At 41.4% G+C, this 19,873-nt stretch overlaps 2 protein-coding genes across 3 annotated transcripts in view; one reads left to right on the top strand and one right to left on the bottom strand.

Annotated features, from left to right (window-relative positions):
* HRAS (HRas proto-oncogene, GTPase) overlaps nucleotides 1–8,089 on the bottom strand; it is a 57,136-nt gene extending 49,047 nt beyond the window's left edge. Inside the window, exon 1 of one of the 2 annotated variants that reach the window (XM_025170873.2) lies at nucleotides 7,673–8,089. The gene's annotated coding sequence lies outside the window, so the exon portion shown is untranslated. Of the gene's footprint in view, nucleotides 1–6,694; nucleotides 6,710–7,672 lie in introns of those variants that run through there. The other variant, XM_088146118.1, reaches the window with a different exon arrangement.
* Nucleotides 8,090–19,293: 11,204 nt separating this feature from the next.
* The window catches only part of LRRC56 (leucine rich repeat containing 56), a 67,452-nt gene continuing 66,872 nt past the window's right edge, over nucleotides 19,294–19,873 (top strand). Inside the window, exon 1 of the mRNA XM_088146112.1 lies at nucleotides 19,294–19,545. The gene's annotated coding sequence lies outside the window, so the exon portion shown is untranslated. The remainder of the gene's footprint in view (nucleotides 19,546–19,873) is intronic.

The following is a 19,873-nucleotide window of genomic DNA, read 5'->3' as shown; positions in this document are numbered from 1 at the left end:
ACAGCATTGGTATTAAAAAACCTGTATTCTTTGGCAAAGATTTCATATACTGGGAAATACTTAATCCTTTCAAAATGAAGATTTACACAAGACTTCTCTATAGGGAGTTTCTTGCCTGCTGCCTTTTTTAGTATGTGTATCAAAATATCTTCCCCCAACCTGGTTTCTTTCAGATCTGTTGTACTGAGCTATTACTCCCATAACCCCCAGTCAGCAAAATGGAAGTTGTAGTCCAACACATCTGGAGGGGACAAGGTTGGGGAAGGTTGCTTGCTATATATTGTTGGGGTTATAAATACAGCTCAGAGGCTTTTGTCTGGCTGCATAAGTGTTAAGCTCTTCTTTTCTTTTTTTTGGTCTTCAACAGAAGAGGTTTGACTACAGTAAAGCCCAAACCGACACTTTGCATAATTGAAGCATTTTGCTTCAAGCAAATGAAGAGCTGGATTTGTATAAATGCTACATCCTGCCCCATCCTCTTTGTAAACAAGACAGCTGCATGCAGCCTGATGGAATATTTGCTTTTGCCACATGCTTTTTCAATCTCTACTATTTTTTTTTGTTTTATTTGATTTTGTTTTATTTTTAAGACTGGAAAAAAGTTTCAGTGGGAATATTTTTGACTATAGATTATTGGTTCTAGCTTGCATGATTCCAAGTTGCACTAGTGGAAATGAAAAGGTCCACTGCCCACGTCATTCAAAAGTCAGGAATATGCAGGAACCATTGCAATTTCAGTGGCTCCTGCCACATAGACAAGAGCAGCGCCAGGCTGAGACTGGCACTGCACGCTTGTCTTAATGATGCCATAGGGTTTCTGTACCTCTTCTGCAGGTAAGTCAATTTCTAGCTCAGATGTTTTTTCAAAGGCTGTGGAGTGGGTAATTTCCTACCAGCTCCAACTTCTTCCTCACTCTACCTTCCATGATTTCCCTCCTGCCTTTGGAAATTTCCTTCCTTGGTTGTTCATGGTCATTCATTTACAAAATAGTCACTGTGAAAACAAGCATGACAAGGTGAAGATGAGGGCAGGTGAAGGATAAAGAGCTGACCTGAGCACAATTTTTTTGCACAGTCCTGTTGGCAGGTGAGGAGTGAGCTCTGATCTTCTCATAAGACTGCATGTGTCAGTTACTGATGGAGTTCTGTTTCAAATGTTTATATAATTAAAAAATTAGGGATCCTTAACCTACTTCAGCACTGTTATACACACAGATTGTGTTATCCAGCTATCTAGTCATGATCTTTCTGTTCACTTAGAGATGTTATGGGGTGAGATTCAGTCACTGGCCTGATTTACATATGAGCCATAATAGGTGTACTTCTAGCTTAACATGTTGTACAGTCTACCTAAGCAGATTGGGAAGTCAAAAAGATATCCCAGGAGAAGGCTCTGAACCACCTCTGTATTCCTGCCAGGAAAATTAGTTGGATATGTTTACAAAGTCATCAGCAATTAAGCTTGACTTGATAATTTTATCTTTTTATCTCTGACTGCAGAAGAGGTTCCCACCAGTGACTTATGGCTAACTGTTACATGTCAACCAGTCACTATAGTTGGACAAACTATGGTTGAAACAAATCATATTCTATGTCATGCATTAACTCAGTCTTCAAGAAACTGAGCTCATCTGATGGCAAAGGGCATTAGAATTCACCCTGAAACTGCTGCTGGTTGCTGTAGTGTAAGCTTAAGAGGGAAACTTTGCTTTAATACCATTTCAGCTAAGGGTGACTTAAGGCTATTTCATGTATGACTAGGGATGAAATGATGGTGGCAAGCTTACAGGATTCAGCAGACTAAAGATGTTGACCAACAGTGTGCTGTGGTTAGATGCAAGCAAGGAAAGGCCCTGATTTCAATCAGAATATTATACACATTTGTTGTCTTTTACAGAAGAAGGGGAAATGCCAGCCAGCCACACAAAGGCAAGTGGGAAAATGGAGCATCAGAAAAAGAAAAATGGAGCATGAAGGGGGGGAATGGAGCATCAAACTGTAGACAGCATGTATTCATTGAATTAATACTTGACCCAACATCAACACTATATTATACTAGAACAACACATGAACACATACAATCCAAGAGTTATTGAGCCTATGGAAACTGTAGCCACAATGCTATTAAATTTATATTACACATAATGGAAGCAGAAAGGACCAAGGATATCCAACAGTCATATTTGACTTCAAAAGGGGATGCTACTATAAAATAAGAAGTCTGCTAGGAAAAAAAAGGGGGAAATGGAAAGGAAATGTCAGAAGAACCAAATATCTTGAGAACATCTGGAGAATACTCAACATCACAATGACAAATGCTCAGCTAGAATTTGTATTACAGATCAGAAAAGTATTACCAAGCCACAAAAATCCTGGCTAAAAAGCACTGTTGAGAGATTACAGAAAATATATTTTCTTTCAGAAAACTGAAAAATTATCTAAACAAGAAGAAAAAAAGGAACATAAAATTATAGAAGGAAAATCCAAAAATTAATAAGGTAAGTAAAATAAATTTTGAGAACAATAAAATAAATTATTACAGACCCATACCTTTATGTTAAAACCCATAATATTTCAATACATCAGGAATAGGAAACTGGCTACACAGGTGGCTGGACAGTTAGGAAACAAAGTATTGAGAGGCTAGGGATGTTGCAGAGAAGCCGGATAACATTTTTTGTGATGACTGATAATCAGAGTCACCCATGCCTGAACAGATATTTTGAGTTAGTGATAATAAGCCTGAATTAGTGATAATAAGAGATAAGGTTCTAGATCTTATTGAAAACAAAGAAATTGCTAGATGCAGAATGTACCCATTCAATAGTTCTTACATAATTCAAATGTGAAATTGCTGAGCTAACAAAAATGCGATGTATCCTTAAGATTTCCCTTTATGCTATAAAAATGTACAATGTTTAATATAACACAATCTAAAAGTCTTTTCCAGATGAAATATATAGAAAAGCAAGTCTTGCTAACGAATAGTCAACATGAGGCAGCATAAGTTCTCTTTGCAATTCTTAACAAGCAGACCATCACAGTTTTGATACAGCTCTTTAAGAATGTTGACAAGAATATAAATATAGATAAAAGTTTGATTTTTACAAAGTTCCTGATAAAGTCTAGCCATCTAAGTTTATTAGCAAATTTTGTGGTTGACAGTATCACTATTCATGTCCACTATAGTCACAAACTGGTTAAAGAACAAGCAAAAAGAAGTCGTCAACGGATAATTCACAACAAAAATGTAAACAACAAAAATCTACAGTTATTCATAAATGATCTAGAGTTAAAGGTTGAGCAAGGAAATGGACAAGTTTACTGATGATGCCAAATTGTTTGGGAAAATAATAGCAAAAGCAACCACAAACAGCCTTGTGGTTTCTTTAATAAGAGGTAATTGTCTTAAAATGGCACAACCAGTTCAATGCAAACGAGTTTGTCCAATGGAATAAAAAATCTTAATTTTATATATATGAGACTGATTGCTGACTGATCAGGATCTGTTGATAGTAGTGGATGAACCTGATGAAAGCATCAACTCCATGGGCAGCTATTGTGAAAAGGGCATATTACATATTGGTGATAATTAGGAAAATAATGTAATCATGCCTTTTTATGATGTATAGCACAACTGTGCAATGAATATTACACAGAGATCTAATCAATGCACCTTTTAAAGAATATGTTTGCTAGAAAATGGCAACCAAAATCAACAGACTAAAGCAAACACCCAGATAAAGGCAAATAAAAGAATATGACAAGAAAATATGTCATGCTTCTCTCCTCCACTCAGAATAAAAGAACTCCACTTCATTTTGTCCAATGAAGCTGATAGGTGGGAAATTCAGAATAGAAAAAAGAACAACTCCTTCACATTCAGGAAACTAAACTTTGGAGTTCCTTACCAAAAAAAAAAAAAAAAAATACAACCTCACAAAACCATCAGTCACCAATTTGAACACCTTTAATATGGGATTAGACCAATTAGAATAGAACTATCAGTGGCTAAAGCTATTAAGCTTTGTAGCACCACCAATATCAGAAACTGCATGGCTTCCATACCAGTGGCAGGAGATTATAAGCAATATAGATCCACTTGCAGTCATATCTGCTTTGGAACTTTTATAAAAAATTATCTGGCAACTGTAGGAACAGCACACTATTAAACTAGGTAAATCTTTCATCTGATCTACCAGAGTTTCGTTAATTCAATTCTTAGTTTAATTAATAGTTTAGCATGGGTATCCACCAATATTTTAACCAAATATACTAAAGAAAAGTTGCTTGAAAAGTTCTCTATGATTTCATCCCCTATGTTATCCATGGAGTGACCTCTCTGATGTCCGTGCTCTTTTTTTCCTTTCATGGTTTCTCACTTCCCTAAAAGCTCCAGCTAATTAATAACATTTTATCTGTGTTGAGTCATCAGACTGAACCATAACACACAATGGCTGGGTTCACACATCTTACTTAGCCTAAGCTCAATAGCCACTTTAGGGCTTAGGAGGATGCATGAACTCAGCTTTCATATTTTAGCCACACATTTATTCTTCTGTTCATAAATTAACATTTTTCTTAGTGTTTCTTTTGAAGAAATTTTCATTATTCAAACTTTGCATACAAGTATTTTAGTACCTATGGAGTTCAATAACTTCATTTGCTCTCCATCTGAGGCCTAATTCACACTTCCAATAAAAGAATTATTAATATTTAAATATTAGGGCAGAGCTCTGTATAATGCCCATCATATAAAGTTAAGAGAAATAAATGTTTACCCGAACCTACTTTCAAAAGTAAATAAATCATTTCATTGCTTTTCTTTTAAAATGAACAGGTTGTCTGTTTTAAGTACAGATATCACTATGGGTTTTTGGAAGAGGAAGAGCAGTACAAAAATAAAATTAGTAATAATAGCCTTAGCTGCATTTTATCACAGCAATGAAAAATGTTCACTACCTAGGAAATTCAAGTCAGGATTCAGATCTAGGGCTTGCTTTGAAATGTTTACTGTAGATGATATGACTAGAGTTTTCAACTACATCTCTGGATATACTTTCTTTCACCATCAAGAAACTGCAATTACCAACTGAGATTAAAGGACAGGATTTAAAGAACAGCAAAGCTGTGGCTTTTATACAGAAGCAAGACTCCTCCAGCCCAGGTTCCTATGCCTTTAAGGATGCTAAGGAGCTTGTCAACGTGAAACTGTAGCAGAATAATGACCAATTTTAGCCAGTTACCAGAAAACCTTATTTTCAACATGTTTTGCATTCTCTGTGAATTATTTCTAAGTAACATAAACAGAAAGACTATGTTTGCAAATTAACAAAGTGGATCTGTCATTCACAAACTCATTTCCCACACTTGGTGGGTGCACACAGGGACTCAGCCCAAGGAGAACTGTGGGAATATAGGCATGCATCTGCATACTTAGGATGCAGCTTCATTTTTCCTGAGCCTTTATCCAACACTGATGTTAAACGACGGTTCATTTGATATTCCCAGAGTTTATTAGGTAAGCCCTTTCCAAAATGTCACCTGACTGGCGGTCTGCTAAACAGCAAAGTGTTCAGGGCGAACATCATGACATAAGTGGAGCAGCAACCTGCTTCCAGAGGTGGGCTCCAATTTAGGAGAGAGTGCCAGTGAAAGCCAGTGCAGACTTGGTCAGGGAACTGATCCTACTGCCTAGAATGACTCTTGTCTTTAGCAACAGGATGTGAGCCTCTCCCACACTGCTTCCAAAGGAATAAACACATTCCCCTCCCATTTAGCTCAAGCAAAGATGAAACCTGCTTAAAACACTCAGGTACTGCCAACACATTTTAAAATACAGCCAAAAAAAAAAAAAATCCACATAGCAAGTCAGCTGATATGATAAGGGGGAAGAAGACAACATTCACAGACAGGAAGCACAAAATTATTGAAAATCCTGGGAAATTAGGCAGCTGGGGGTTTCCCTCCCATTAACCAAGAGGAGGCATCTCCAGGACCTATTTTCAAGTGACAGTTTGCAATACTGGGAGTGGCATCAACTAGCAAGGAAGGAAGCCATGTTAACCCCTCCTCAATCAGTACCCGGTCATAACAAAAGGCTACTATAGGCTGGGAAGCAAGAGAGGATCAAAGGGATTGAGAATCCCAAAGGGGCAGAAAGGGGCTCTCCATTCCACACAAAACAATGCAGCTTAGGGCCTTCTCCTGTCAAAGTCTTCCAAAACTATATAACACAGAAATTATTCGTGTGTGTACACGTCCAAGCAACGACTTTAATCTGCAGCTGTGAACAAAACTTACTTCACTATCCTCTCAGACCACTCCTTAAACTGCAACTGTATGGCAGGAAAAAGAAAAGTGCAATCAAAACCCACAAGTACCTACAGATTTGGCAAAAGCTCCAGAGAGAACACCACTGAAGAAGAAAACCACTGGATACAGAAAGTATCACAGTTAGTGTTGGTTGCTTCTAGAGGATGCAACCACCGGCACTCCTATTATTCAGCCACCGCCCCCCACCCCTGGCGCTGACAGGAAGTGTTTACAGAAAGCAGAGTCACAATACAGCTCGGAACCGAGACAGGCAAGCAGGTGGTGGTCAACCCTCCCCCTCCCGAGCCCCCAAACCCACCCGATACTCCCGGGCAGCAAATTCCCAGCACTGGCGAAAACGCTGAGCCGGTGAACTTACTTCCTCGCGCCAGTAAGATGTGCCGGTCCACAGCCCAACGTTAGCGCCTGCGAGGCGGCGGCGGCGGCGGCTACTAGACCGGGAAATCGCGGGGCGGGGGGGGGGGGGAAGAGACCCGAGCGTGTGTTGTCACGCACCATCCTTGGACACGCCTCGCCCCTTTACACAGCGCTCCGCGCAGGGCTTTCTTAAGCTGTGGAGCCATCCCTGCGTAGAACCGCACTTATTTGGATTTCACAAGTGGACGATTAACAACAAGGAGGAGCCCAAAGCTTCAGAATGAAACCCACATGCCTGGAGGAATACAAGTCACCCTTCAGCCTCATTACGGTCTCCCTAACGCCCCTCGACTGACAGCCAGACACACCCCATAATAGCTGTCTTCTCGCACACGAGACTGTTCCCCTGACAGACGCAGTCACGGCGTCCTCCCTCTTGTACGCCGACGACTGCCTCCCACGTTGCTTTGGCCGAAGGAAGTGCCACCTCCCAAACTGATACCCCTCCAATTCTCTCCTACCTAGAAATGAGGGTGGTGGGGTGATGCTGATGACCTACGGGGACAGGAGGAAAGGCTGGCCTTCACCCCCCACTCTGGAGATTCGGGTTACAACTGCTGCGGCTTCAGCTCAGATCCAGGGAAAGAGACGTTCTACGACACGCCGCCCGCCTTTCCTCCCCCATTTTGGCTCATAAAAGCCAAGCACTGCAACTAGCAGCTCCGTACACGGCTGCCCTGGGACGCGCTGCCTGAAACACTGCAGGACCTCCGGCTACTACAGTCCGCACCTTGAATATTCCCAAACGGCTGAAAGCTGAACCGGAGGACGCTCACAGATCCGCAGGCGCTTCGTTGCCGCCTTTCCTATTCTCCGAGTGCTGCTAAGGAATTACTTACACAGGTGAGGCGAATCAACCTTCAGAGAACGCGCTTCTAGCCCAAAAACGGCATTAAGAATTGGAGGAAGGTTTACTTACTAGCTGTAGACTCCGAGGCTTTCCTTGCAAAACAGAAAAGCAAAACCGCGCTTTCCTAGAGGGTTTCTTTTAAAAAGGAAGCGTGCGAGGAAATGCAAAGTTTGCGCGGTGAGTGGAAAGAGAAGCGCTTTCGCGAGACTCCGCGTCCCCCCGCCACGGAGGCTGGCTGCTCTTAGTCAGTGCTCTGTTGGTCCGATGCAGTGGCGAACTTTCCACCTCGGCGGCGGCGGAGGAGCCCCGTGTTTGCAGCGCCCTCCCCGCATTGGCACCGAACACCGAGGCACCCGCTCCGCCCGGGTGCTGCCGTGACGGCGGCTTGGACAATGTGTGCGCGCAAAGCCAGCCCCAGGCAGCGGGCGGCACACGCCCAAACGCCACTCGCCGCCCACTCGGCGCTCGCAACCTCCCGGAGCAGCTGATAGGCGCTTCTGTTCAACCTTCGGGCACCGGGCCGCGGCTCCCCCGCCCCTCCGACCTCGTGGTCGGCTGCGAGACACGTCAATCACTCCCAGAGCAACCTTCTCCCTCGGCCCCGCCCGCTGCTGTGCTGCCGCCGCCGCCGCTGCTCTGGCCTGGGCTTTCGGAGAGCGGCGAGGGGCTAGAGGAGGAGGGAGGAAATGGGTGTAGCGAGCTGGGAGAAGGGAATCGCCTCTCGCCGAGCTTATTTTTAGAGCCTGCTGCTTCCTCCAGACAAATAAAGCCGCCTCCTCCTCTTCTGCCGGGATGAGGGGGTGCGCGCGCCCTCCCTTCCTCCCGAGGTAAATATTCCGTCCAGGGTTAGTTCTCCTCTCCCTTCTGAGCAAGGCTTCACTCAGCAGCGCTCCCCCCGTTTCCTTCCTCTTTTTTTTTTTTTAAGGACCCCTTTTTGTGCGTAGCTTGGCTGTGCCGCCGCGTCCGCTCTTCTGCTGCGGCGGCGCTGCCGTTGCTCCTACTGTTGGGGCCTCTTCTCTTTTATGCCTTCCCGGCCTGCATAGAGAAGTGAAGTCAGTAGAATCCGCGCTCGCCTGGTTGGGAAAGGCGGAAGGGAGGATGCATAGGAAAGCACACAAAGGAATGGCAGCTTTCCCCAACCTGGCGCTCTCCAGAAGTGGACTACAAATCCCATTGTCCCCTCCTACAGTTGTGTGAGCTGCGGGCCATTACCCTGGACAGGCACCAGATTGCCGGTAGCCAGGGTAGAAGACTGTAAATATGCATCCTCCTTAACTCACTGGTCAGTTAATTGGACTTCAAGAAAACATATTGCAAACAAGGTTTTAAAAGCATATTCTCCAAAGTGTGATGGACTATTTGTATGTCATTACATTTATACGCTTTTGGCTTTGAAGATTGACTTGGAATTGAATGGGCAATGTGTGATCAAATATATACCTGTAGAATTCTGGTTGTTAGGGTACAGAATTTTCAATTATTTTGGAAGACACTTTTATTTTATTCTGATTTAGGCTATTATTAAAGAACTGTACATACTGTGCGTACCCTGAAGAAAAGTGTAGTTATCTGCTTTGCAGAGTTTATCCAGACTATACAGTGTAAGTGAGGAAACAGAAGCTTCCTGCTGTGAAACAGAGTACTGTAAGAACATTGCAAAGAATCAAATAAGGTCAAAATTAATTAGCCATAAACAAAATGTTCCTTTAAATCCAGCATTTTTCTCTATTATGTTTTTTATTCATATAAAATATGTGCTTAGAATTGTGATATGCCCAATTTTCTGCAAATAAATGTGGTACATTTATTTATTATATTTTTTATACCACCACACTCTACATAGAATCGTGGTGCTGTACTGTACAATACATGGGAACAGTTTGAACCTGTTGGGCCTGAGGAAGTGGACAGGGTCCTTGGGGCTGTGAGCTCAGCCAGCTGCTCTTTAGATCCATGCCCCTCCTGGCTGGTTAAAGCAGCCCCGGGGTGGGGGGAGTGTCATGTGAGTAAGTTCTAGCAATGGTTAACACTTCTTTGAATGAGGAGGTTGTTTCCTCACCTTGTAAAGAGGCTTTGGTTTGCCCCCTCCTCAAGAGGCCATCACTAGACCCCACTATACTGGACAATTTTCATCCAGTATCTAACCACCCTTTTTTGGGGAAGGTGATTGAGAAGATGGTTGCACAACAGCTTCAGAGGACCTTGGATTAAGTGGATTATCTGGATCCCTTTCATTCGGGATTCAGGACTGAGTATGGGACAGCATTGGTCATGCTTTTGGATGATCTCTGGCAAGGCAGGATGGAGGTTGTGCATCCATCCTTGCCCTACTTGACCTCTCTGCGGCCTTTGATACCATCAACTATGGTATCCTTCTGGATTGGCTCAGAGGATTGGGGGTGGGCGGCACTGTGTTGTGCTGGTTCACCTCCTTCCTCCGGGGCCAATTTGAGTCAGTGGTGGTTGGGGAGGAGAGATCCTGCCCTTGGCCCCTGTTATGTGGGGTGCCACAGGGTTTAGTACTCTCCCCCCTCCTATTTAACATCTATATGAGGCCGCTGAGTGAGCTCATCCGTCATCCAATTACACACCTCTGCCCCTAGTGAATTAAGGGATGCTGTGAATGTCTTATCCCAGTACCTGGAGGCTGTGAGGGTCTGGATGGGGAAAAACAGGCTTCAGCTGAACCCTGGCAAGACTGAGTGGCTTTGGGTTTTGGGGCCTTCTGGTGCTGGGGCTGTGCCATCTTTGGTAGTGGATGGGATCACACTACCCCTGACCCTGTGTGCAATCCGGGGGTCCTCCTGGACTCACAACTCCTGCTCAAAGAGCAGGTGGCAGTTGTGGCTAGGAGGGCCTTTGCACAGCTTTGTGTTGTGCACCAGTTGTGCCCATTCCTAGAATGGAAGGCTGTACTCACTGTCACTAATGCCCTGGTCACCTCCCATTTGGATTTCTGCAATGCACTCTACATGGGGCTGCCCCTGAGGAATATCCGGAAGCTTCAGTGGTGCAAAATGCGGTGGCACGAGCAGTTATATGTGCACCTAGGGCAGTACATGTTACACCTCTGCTCCGCGAGCTGCATTGGGTGCCAGTTTGTTTCCAGTCCAATTCAAGGTGCTGGTTTTGACCTTTAAAGTCCTTCATGACATGGGGCCGGTTATCTGAGGGACCGCCTCTCCCCAATTACATTTGCCCATCCCACCAAGTCTGGTAGAGAAGGCATGCTGCAGGTCCCATCTGCCAGGAAATTACATTTGGTGGGTCCCAGGACACGGGCTTTCTCTGCTATGGCACCTGCCTTGTGGAATCTTCTCCCCCCAGAAGTGAGATTAGCTCCATCATGCTCAACATTCTACAAATCCCTCAGGACCTGGCTATATGATCAGGCCTGGGGGTCCCAGGGGACCAGGGAGATTTTGCAATGGCTCCCTTATTAATTTTATCCCCTCCTGTTTGCTGTGCTTTTATAGTTATTTTTACTTGTAATTGTTTTTTACATATTTATTCTTTTTAATTGTACATCACCCAGAGTCACTTTTATGTGAGATGAATGGCTATATAAATACAATAAATAAAAATAAAAACTCAAAGTAGTCATAAAAATATCAAAATAAAAGCAAATATAGTAATACACTAACAACAATCTTTTAAATATTTTATTGTCATATAATATAGCAGGCATCCCAATGACATATATTAACCTTTCTGAACAGCTTTATTTTGATGGCTTTTCTGCAATTCAGAAGTAATGGTGCCATCCAGATTTCTGGTAGGAGCCTATTCCGTAGCATAGGCACCATTATAGAAAAACCTACATTTCTTGCTCTCGCCTAGATGTCTCATGTGGAAGGAACCCTTAGCATTCTTACCAGGATGTCCAAATGGGGTGGGTAGGATCCATTGGAAGCAGATGGTCCTGTGGGTACTAGGGGCCAAGCAATATAGAGTTTTGTAGGTCAAAACCAGCACTTTGAATGGTAACTGGGATCCCACTGGTTGGCAATGCAGAACCCCCAACATTGATGCCATGTATAAATAATGGCACCATCCACTATCAAGCAAGCTGCTGCATCTGGGGCCAGTTGCGTTTCTGAGTACCCTTCAAAAGCATTTCCATGTAGAGTGCATTGCAACAAATTGGAATGCACTCTACATCTAATTGGAAGATGATAGGGATGTGAATCAAGATTGCCCAGGCGGCTGCCTCCAGGGAGGACCACAGCCAGCACACCAGGCAATTCTGGACCAGGGCCACCCCGAGCCACAGCCTCCACCTGCCTATCTAACAATAGCCATGAGTCTAGAAGGACCCCCAAGTCACAGACCGGCTCATTCATTGAGAGTGCTCCCCATCCAAAGTAACCACTGGAGTGGACAGAGAACCAGATGGTTCAGGTTAGCGAACAAACAGTAGCTCAGTCTTGTTGGGATTCAACCTCAATTTCTTTCTCCCCATACAGATCATTACAGTCTCCAGGCACTGGATTAGGACTTCCAGTGCATGTCTGGTCTGGAGATGCAGATCTGGGGTTCTGATTGTGATCTTCATCACAAACTGATAGATTACTTCTCCCAGCAGTTTGTGTATATGTTAAACATCAGAGGAGAGAGAGAACCTTGTGCCACCCAACCTTGGAGCAATCAGTGGGTTAATTTCTTCTCCTCCATACTTATTGACTGGATCTGCCCACTCAGGAAGGAGCAAAACCACTGCAAAACCATGCCCTGACTCCCAGCCCTTAGGAACCAAGGCCAAATTTCAACCAAAAGTTTACTGGGTGGGGTCTTAACAGTGCATTAAACCATAATGTAGTTTGTTTGATTTTGGTACTGTAGCTTAGTCTATTCTGCACACCCAGCCAATTACAGCTTATTCAATAAGTTATTATTTAAAATAGCATGTAAACAAAGCTACTCGGAGCTTAGCAGCAAGTGATGCTCCACTATATTTGTGGCACTATATTTGTGGCAAGCAATGTTCAGAGGATGTTCCTTCACATATACCATCCTGTTGCTCTCTAGTTTAACCTTGTCCTAATTGTATGTTTTGAGCAATCAGGCTGTCATATATGAGTTCTCCAGTGCAGTCGGAGAATGAAGTAAGCACATAGCTATTTAACTGGTCAAAGAAAGTAAAATGATCAGGCAGACACAAAACAGAGGGTGCCCAAAAGCTGGCCTTTGGCTGTTTTGCAGGCAACACAGCAGCCCTGAGGAGGAGGAATAGATGAAAAAAAAATATTCCAGCTGATCCCACATTGCCAAGGCCTAAGTAGCAGGCATATCTCAGAGCTGCAATGTGAGGCCACTCACTCTTAATGGGCCATAAGTATACATACACACAGTACAGACCAACTTTAGGAATAACAAACTTGCTATCATATACGTATATTTGTTGGGTGAAGATCTCTGCTTTTAACCTGTAACCAAGTGCTCCTTAGGTCACAAATTCTGCTTCTTTATTAAATTTCTCCAGTCTCTTCTATGGTCAGATCTGCAACACTGAAAATAATTTCACTTAACAAGTGAACCATTGAGCATCCTCCCTTTTGATTGATCTGAATATGTGGTATTAATGAGGAACAAAGATTTGAAGGAAAATACCATACTTCCCTCTAGCCCTTCTTGGAGATAGTTCATCAGTTGGCAATTCTTTACAGGTTGCTTTAAGTAGTTTAAGCTATTTCTGGGATCAAACCTGATCATTTTGGGTATGTGTTTTAGTGAAAAGCAAAGTGCTTCCTTTTATCACCTAAGATATATGACACAAGCACTTTGCTATAGCAACCCAGCCTGTGAAACAGAATAATGTTGATCATAAGATATTGGTTGCTATGGTGAGTAAAGCTGAGATTGTGGCTTTGCATCATTTAGAAAGCAGGTTCTTGTCAATAAGAGCCCTTGCCAGGATGCACCTGAGAAAAGGGTCAAGCTAAAAGGCCTACCACCAATAAAAATAAAGTGCATGAAGATATGTATTATGCAAAATTAATCAGATACAGGCAAGTGATTCATAATCTGTCTCCCATAAAGAACTGAAACTGAACTGGAAATAGAATATTTATTCTTCCTTCAACTGATAAAAAGTTCATTGCACCTATCAAACATGCATGAGACTTGATAATTTTTAATTTTTTTTGCCTTCTGGAGACCAAGCAAGAAAGAGGAACCACACTGTATATCTGGTGGGTTGCATTTGGTTCTCTACTATTTCTGATACTCAGGTTTAGTTTCTTTTGTTTTAGAGCTTTATCTTTATCCTACTGTAAAATGCCCACATGACCAAACCCTCAGCATCTAGAATGGGTTTTGCACGTAATTTGCACTTGCAAAGAATTAAAACATTTGATATTACATATTTGCTGTGAAAAATCTGAACCATGTTTTTGAGATTATTTGATTATCCAAGCTCCTGTGCATGAAAATGACTTGTTCAATTCAGCTGATGATCAGATCACTGTCTTTAATAAAATATGCATTAAGATACTCATCTGATGATGATGCACTGTGATCATCAGATCAACAATTTACCAGCAATTGTTACTAATTTTTTTTTAAAAGAAAACAAAGTACTATATATAGTTTTCCAGCAATAAACTGTTGAATCATCCCTACTGGTAGAGGGGTTGTGGGGCAGCTTATGGCATTGCAAGGAGAATTAACTGAATTATATTTCTTCTGTATGCTGCTATTGTATAAAGAAACAAGGATTGTTTGATTCAAATATAACCAGGCAAGAAATGTAAGAAATTTCAGACTTGGTATCCATGTATACTGGAGTGGGGTTATGAGTTTCACATAGTCCATTAAACAAATATTGTATTTGTTCCACAGAATACATTTCATTGCCTTGAACCATGTAAAGAGCTTTTTTTTTTTTTACAGGTAGGGTCCTGAAACTAAAATATTGATTTATCTAAAAACAGCAGATTTTCAGACTGTTCTGGATCAACCACTGTACTGTATCTCAGTGTTGTGCTTTAAGTTTCTTTGCTCTTCCAGACTTAGCCGAATGAAAAAGGAGTTGTTGGCAACTAGTTTAAGATATAATGAAACAGCTATTTTAGTGTATGATACAAACTCTCAATTGTGGGCATTGAAAGTTATGTTTTTTAAAATGTTTTTTTAAAAAAATATTTTTGTGTTAAAATAAATGTTTCTGTCATAAAATCAGATTTTTTCACAAATAATTATTCTATGCAAAAAAAAAAAAACCACTGTTCAAGATAGTGCCCTTCACTTTTATCATCTTTAGCAACATCATTATTGGTTACAATGAGAAAATTATTAAAGAGGATAAAGGACTTTACTCCTGTTTAGTGGTTGAATTAGAATATTGCTTTAAGCCATAATGTGGTTTATGTCTTTGCAATTTTTCATGCCTATCAGAAATATAGTTATTAGAGACACAGGCTCTAGTCCTGATTTCCACACTTTCAGTTTGGCAGGTAACAGGATGCCCATCCTTTTATATGTAGATGATGCTGTCACCGTATCCCAAATTCCAGCTGGGCCCAGAAGAGCAGCCAAATCTATCATCCTCCATCGCAAGCAAAACAGGCTTATGTTCAAAAATGCAAATTGTTATGTTACGCTTTTGGGAAAACAGCCTTACAGAAAACCTGGATTGTACAATGAAATAAGATTGAGAAGGTCCACATCTTTGAATAACTTGGAGTGCTTTTGATGACAACAGATTATGGAAAGCACATGATAACTATGCCTCCCAGGTGGCATTACGATCTGTTATTAGGCACTTCTTTATCCCCAAGAGGCAGGAGTTAGTTCCTGCTACTCTTAAGCTCTTTAAAGCCAGAACATTAGTTCAGAACTTACAGAGAGCACAGGTTGAAATCTATGTTACAAGAGGAATATGGAAGTGTTACAAATGAAATTCTTGAGGGCTATTCTTGCCACCCCCAGATATGGAACCAACACTACTCTCGAAGTGGGGATGAAGTGGAGGCTGATGATCAATAATGGACTAAAGATCCAGTTCTCACTAGTTTATTATGTCTTATATTGGCAGAGGAACATGTTGCTCCACTTAAAACATGCCATGAAATATTGCATCCCTAATTACATACACACACACACACACACACACATCTGGATCATAGTAATAAAAAGATATAGGTACAGGTACATAGACATGGGCCCTGAAAGTCACACTATCATCATAATTTTTAGCAGCATTTATTTTTCTTGGACTGATGAGTCATACATATTACCATTTTACCTTAACGTAATAGCAAATTGCCTGTGAACAGAAATGTGTTGTTACACTGATAGCATTAAGTCAACATCCACCAAAGGATCAGCTCCCAATGTAGAATTAAATACAGTCTGAACCTAAGAGTACATTCGTTTTATCCAAAGAAGCGTGCCTATGGCATGTATTTATTTTACAGCATTTATTGGAACCTACCAAAGACATTTTGGTAGAAAACGCAAATGACAACCTCATTTGCACATACTAATAGGGGGCACGACCTACTATAGCCTTCCCAATTTGGCATTCTGCTAGAGTATTGCTAAGATAAATAAATTGCATAAATAAATAAATAAATTATTCTTATAATAAATAATAGAAATATATAGAAATTGCATAAATAAATAAATAAGATAATTATCTGAGAAATTGGAATAGTAGTACTATTCTTGGATTCAAGAGACTTGCCTGTTTTTGAAAAGGCAATTTTATCTGCTAATCAAAAAATGGCTCAATATAGCTTTTTATGACATAGACTATGATATTTTGTAATGTTACAGAATCATTTCTAATTTTTTTTCCCTGACGTACATTTAGAAAACTATATAACATTTGATTAATATATGACATATATAGTTTCCTCCTTTTCTGTTTCATTTGCTTTGTTCTTGTTAAGTTGGGTAACTATATTTTTGTAGTTCTTCATGTATTTATTTTCCTTTTTTTCACATTTTGTAGTTTTTCTATTTCTGTAAAACTTGTTAAGATAAAGAAATTAAATTTTTAAAAAGGGACAGCAAATCAACATATGCCAAGTATAGAAAGGTTGATCCATTAAGACATTCTCACTCCTTTCCATAAAGATGATGCTGGAAACCTTTTCTACCAGGATGCTCTGCTTGTCAAACCTGTTTCTTTCCTCTCCAAGGATGGCCAGAACTTGCTGCAAATGGCAGCTTTGTCATTTTGCATTGTGGCAGAACTGCCTTTAGTCTTTGCTGTTCTATAACAATCTTTGGGGCAGGATATCAGATGGCACAAATACCATGAAGAAAGCACCTGATGTGTTAACAAATACTTATTTGCAATTCTCTGAAAAAACACTGAATTATATATTGTTACATAATTGTTTATTAGGCACCTAAAAAGGGGTATAGGAAACACTGACTATAAATAAAAATAATGCTAATTAAAATACTACAAGGAATAAGATTCCACCATTAACCTTTGAAGTTAAAATAGATGTCCTATGTATACTTGTAACAAGCTAATTCTACGAGTAGATACTTAGGTAGCCAAAATACAGTAGCAGCATGCATGCAGAAGAGGGTAACATCAACAGGTTTTGTAATGACCCACCCAAGATTGGCAAAAGGTGAAAATAAATCCCAAAACTCAATAGTTACAGAACATGAAATATTGAAGATGGGAGGATAAAAATTAAGAGAAGGAATAGATTGCAGTGCTTGGAGGATGGTATAGATAATTAGGGGGGATCTTTAACAAGAGCATTCACATTGCACATCCTGTTTGTGAGCAAGAGCACTTGTTCTGGACTATTTAGTCCTTTTGTCCTGTGTAACAGGGTCTTACACACACATCCATCCAAATCTTTATTTCCAGAAAAGCATCATATCTCATTATCTTACTATTTTCAGGTAATCAGAATAGGTATTTAATATCTTGTACAACCCATTTAGCCCTCCAGCTGCTGAGCATTAAACATTTTTTGTCCTTTGTGGCATCTCAGGAGGGAATATGTTCCTCATCATACAACTGCATTGCCTGCAGATCTACAAGCTTCAGTATTTCCCTTTTGTACTACCCAATGACAATAATTCTGAACATAAATGACTCCTTTGGGAAACTGCGCTAGCAAGTTACATCTGTGTCTTTGATAGCTGCAAGAAAGAGCATGAGTGAGAGAGAGAAGAAAGAAAATTTCAACGTTGTGTTTATAAACATGTTGAAAGAGTTGTACAACACACTTCCCAGAGGACTCCACTATAGCTTGGTAGTAATTCTGACTAATAGGAGATTTCAGCTCCTGTATATATGTGGATTCATTAACTGAGAACTCAGGATCAGTTTTCAAATTACTAAGGCACACTTTTGTGCACATATATGGATATACACATAAATTATTTTCTAATTGGGAATGACCATATCAGCATATTTCTTTGTAACACAAATGTACAGTACAGTTTAAGAACAAGTTCTATTCCCAAGATCTGTCCTTAAGTCAAATTTGTATGTAAGCTGAAACAGTATAAGTAGTATTGTGTAATGAATTCAAACCATTGTATATTTAACTGGAATCATTGCATATTTAACTCAAATTTTGCTACAATAGGCTCCATTCTCAACTATGGGTCGTCCTTAAACCTGCATATAAGAATGTACATATGTAGACCTGTGTATCTATCTACAACACATTCATGTTATTTTCTCTCAATGCCTTTAAAAAAACTAAATTTCAGAAAATTGTGATCAAAGCTGAAAATGGTCTTCCCCACCAGCTGTTTTTCCTCAGGTGCTTTCCTGGCTAATACTCCATCAAGATATATTTTCCAGTAAGTGGAAAAGGAAAATTTGAACAACAAAAAAACCCTTGCCAGTTAAGTCCTCTTCCGTTTCCCCCCATCCCTGCAGCTGCAATGCAAAAATATTGGATGCTGGGAGAACACTGATGAGAATTATATGAAGTTTTATATGAAGATTTTTTAAAAATTTACATTTTTAAATTTACTTACAAACACATATAATGTCCCCAAGGCCACCTTCTCAAAATCAGAGGGAGCAGATGCTTATGGCAGATGTTGGGCTCAGCAAATTGTTAGAGAGTTGTTATTACTATATTTTCGCTACCTTAACGGATATTTCCTTGTGGAATGCTCTGTTTCATGCATCACAGTAACTTGGCAGGCTTGGTTACTCTTGACTTGTGCAAGGCTCATGTGCTGTTCCTCTGTTGCAAGCAATAAAATATCGTGAGCCAGACGTGCAAAGGCGGGGGGGGGGTTAATGTGACCGCACCAGCTCCTTTTACAGAATCTGCTTCCAACTGGGGGAAAAGGATAGAAGCGAGAGAACAGCTCTCCCGTCCGACTGACTTTCGGAGCAAATGCGATCCACCAAGATGTTCTCCGGAGACCACTGCAACAACCGCCAACCCGTTGTTTAGTTTAAGATGGTATTCCTATTCATCAGACACACGTGCTAGGTGGGCCTCACGTGCAGCCAGGAAGATTCCACAAAGAAGGCGGACGGCGGACCGACCGATTCACGCTCCACTTCGCTCCCTCGCGCTTAACACCCTCAGCTTTCGGCGGGCGACGCTCCTCTCCGTGATTGGTGCTTGCCATAAACTTGAGAGACGGCCCCTCGCACAGAGGCAGGCGCTGCGGCAGGCACGCCACGCCCATCTCTCCGCGAGCTGGCGATTGGCTCCAAAGGTTCCGGGCTCATGACTATGTAGTAAGTGTATTCAAATCAGGCGGTTGCCACGGTAATTTGAGGCCTTGCTACACAACCGAATCCTTGGAAGAGGCCTGGGAGGGTCGAAAGGACCAAGGACTAGGGAGTCCCCGGGCGCCGGTAGGAGGCTTGAGAGGCTTGTATCCTGCCAGGTGTGACTTGATGAGGAGGTTAATTTCCTCTTTCTCTTTTTACGTGCCGCGGGATCTTTTTTCTTCTGCCTGCAGTCGGAAGAAATTAGAAGCAGGTAGGAGAGAGATTCTCCTCGACCTTTTTTTTTTTTTTTTGACTAAGATGATTTTTGAATTCAGGCCCAAGTAAAGTATTCACTCTCCTTGCTTCTTTTCCAATTGATGGGGAAGCGCATTCCATAGGCTCCCGCTATGTTTTTAAGGGTGACTCCTCGGTATTACTTGGGTGTTACTCTGTGGTGTGTTTTGACTTCGGAAACAATGAATGCAACGGTCAGGTAGCCAATGGTAATTCCCTTGACTAAAACTAAACGCCCAGAAATGTTTATTCAGGAATAACCCTGACTAAAAAGAGTGGGATTTACTTCTAAGTCAGCATGGGCA

The sequence above is a fragment of the Python bivittatus genome, unplaced genomic scaffold (genome assembly GCF_059951505.1).
Source record: "Python bivittatus isolate LINGU-HERP-01145 unplaced genomic scaffold, Pbiv_v1 ctg000480_np1212, whole genome shotgun sequence".
Taxonomy (NCBI): domain Eukaryota; kingdom Metazoa; phylum Chordata; class Lepidosauria; order Squamata; family Pythonidae; genus Python; species Python bivittatus.
This window is presented reverse-complemented; position numbering and strand designations above follow the sequence as displayed.